General features: G+C 36.8%; 1 pseudogene; it reads right to left on the reverse strand.

The window, feature by feature from the left end:
- Window positions 1–2,885, reverse strand: part of LOC107653544 (ankyrin repeat and MYND domain-containing protein 1-like) — a 25,764-nt pseudogene that overhangs the window by 20,870 nt on the left and 2,009 nt on the right.

Raw genomic sequence — 2,885 nt, forward strand, 5'->3', positions numbered from 1 at the left:
AAACTACATGGCCCTGTGTGAAAAAGTGTTTGCCCCCTAAACCTAATAACTGGTTGGGCCACCCTTAGCAGCAACAACTGCAATCAAGCTTTTGCGATAACTTGCAATGAGTCTGTTACAGCGCTGTGGAGGAATTTTGGTCCACTCATCTATGCAGAATTATTATAATAATTATTTAATATTATTATAAAAAATATTTATTCACATTACACTAATAAGATCTTTTGGGGGAAATATGCTAAGTTGTCATGAAAATGCAATGTTTTTTTTGAAAAATGATATATGACCCATATATACTTTTGTGAGATTCAGATAAATACAAAAAAAATGTAGGAATTTGTCTACTAACTCTTCAAGAGTGCAATTTTCCGGACTGTCTCCTGGGTGTCTGTTGGAGTCACTGTTCCTGTCTGGCACAGGATCTCAGCACTCTTCTGCAGGATCTCCTCTGTGACATCAATGTGAAAACTAGCCATAGAACATGCAAAATCAAAGGTAGGATCATCTGATCTGATGCTCCTCTCCAAGTTTTCATCAGTCTCCAGATTTGTCATCTCTTGCTCAGAGTCAGCTACTGTCTTTGCTTCCTTCTCTCGCCACGATACTGAACCCAATGGGATTTTATCATCAAAGACTTGAATAGATTTTGACATGATTATAACATGCGGTTCTTCTGTTGGTCTGTCTTGTTCATGTTCAAGTTGAAGGACTATCTCCTTGTTTGGGTCTGTATTTTCATTGATTTGATAATGAAGTTGAGGTTCCTCAGAGTTGCTGAGGCCTTCGTGTTGGTCAGGCTGAGGAACTATCTCATCTTCATTTATATCCTCATTTATTTGCTCTTGAGCGTCAAGTTTCTCCAGGTCATTGAGGTTCTCTGGCTCAAGGCTTTGGTCAACTTGGTTGCTTTCTCTTGGTGTCTCAAATGTCTCTTGGCTGCTTTCATCTTTGGGTGTTCCTGTCATTGGATATGGAGAAGATTCATGGGAGACGTCTTCCAAAGGCTTGATCTTTAGCGTAACGGACAGAAAAAAAGGAGGAACAAGAAAAGAAGGAGAAAAATTATTTGACTTACAATGCTTGAAAAACAAGCAAACCCATTATGAATCCCTAACGTCCTCTCTGTATTATTACCTGTGACTCTGGGCTGATATTCTGTGCTACTCTCTCAGCCAGCGTCTCATGTAAAGACTGAAGTGGGTAGTAGAGGACATGACAGACAGCCAGAGCAGACATGCCTTCATCATTTAACTTATTAACATCAGCCCCGCTGTCCAGCAGCATGTGGATGACATCGTCATGACAATTAACCTACACAGACACACAACAAACCTCCTTGATCATCAGCAAGCATGCATTTATTGTGGATCGTTATTACTGATCTGAAACCTGTAGTTTATCCATTTATCCAATGTTCCTTTGAAAAATAAAAATCAATGCTGCCACCTTCTGGCAAATATTAGTCACTGTTTACATGCCAAGAAGCATTATACAATGAGCATTTTCTACTGACTTAGATTGGATCTTGCTTGTATCTTGCTAAAACTGAAGCTTACCGTGGCTGCTATGAGAGCCGTACGTCCCCGTGCATCACTCACGTCAGGATTGACTTTTCCATCTCTGAGGATTCGGTAAACATTCCTGCATTCACCACGTGAAGCTTCCTTGATCAGCTTCTTTGAGTTCAGCTCCAAGGGACCTTTGGGTCCAAACTCATCAAGTTCATATTCAGCACTGCTGCGACATCCCAGTCTAATATTCTAATTTGTTGAGAGAGTGAATTGGTGGGTTTTTGTTAAATGTGAGCCAAAATCATCACAATTAAAAGAACCAAAGACATAAACTACTTCAGTCTGTGTGCATTGAATTTATTTAATACACGAGTTTCACAATTTGAGTTGAATTACTGAAATAAATGAACTTTTCCACGACATTCTAATTTATTGAGATGCACCTATATATATATATATATATATATATATATATATATATATATTAATTAATTAATTAAAAGATTAAATAAAATAAAATTGTCTGGCAAATAAAATAAAATATACCTCAAAATAAACAAATAAAATAAAATAAAAATCAACATTTAAAATATTAAAATAATATTTTGAAACATTTTAAAATCTTAATAGTACTAATTAATGAATAAAACAAAATAAAACAAAACAAAACATTCACCTTACCTGTGTCTCTGAATGTGTGCATTCATGCGCTGCTGTAGCAGCAAGGCTGTCACTGCTGCTCTGTGCTGATGTCACTCGTACCAAAAAAGTGAAGGTCCAGTTCCTGGCGTAGACTCCTGGGGACGGGCAGATGGTTTGAGTCTGTGGCGTAGCTCTCAATGTCTGGAGGCAGGATGAAACGGTCCTCGTCCTCTGACAGACCCTGATCGGTGTCTCTACTCGACTCCACCTCAACAGGAAGTTGAGGTTGTTTCAGATGTTTCTTAGGCAGTCTGGTCATGTGTTCTGGGAAGTATATATATAATCAAATGGTGTATTTCTGCCACTTTCCACGAATAAGGTACAAAAAGGGCCTGCAAATATAAATAAATACAAATTATTATTTTTCAACTACAACTAAATATTATCTGAGCTGGTTTATTTTATATTCATTGCCATTCATTGATTTTGCAATAAAAAAGGGCCTGAAAATCAGCAAACAAACAAACAAGCAAATACATACATAAATACATTTTTCAATTTCAGCTACAGCTAAATATTATCTGAGGTGGTTTATTTTCTATTAATTTCCATTCATTGATTTTGCAATTTTCTATCAATAAACATTAGCATGTAATGTTTAGTTATAGAAAACTGAAAATCAACGAATGAAAAAACTAAAAAGACCAAGAGAGATAGACAAAAAGGGCCTAC

The sequence above is a fragment of the Sinocyclocheilus anshuiensis genome, unplaced genomic scaffold (assembly GCF_001515605.1).
Source record: "Sinocyclocheilus anshuiensis isolate Anshui unplaced genomic scaffold, SAMN03320099.WGS_v1.1 scaffold1079, whole genome shotgun sequence".
Taxonomy (NCBI): Eukaryota; Metazoa; Chordata; class Actinopteri; order Cypriniformes; family Cyprinidae; genus Sinocyclocheilus; species Sinocyclocheilus anshuiensis.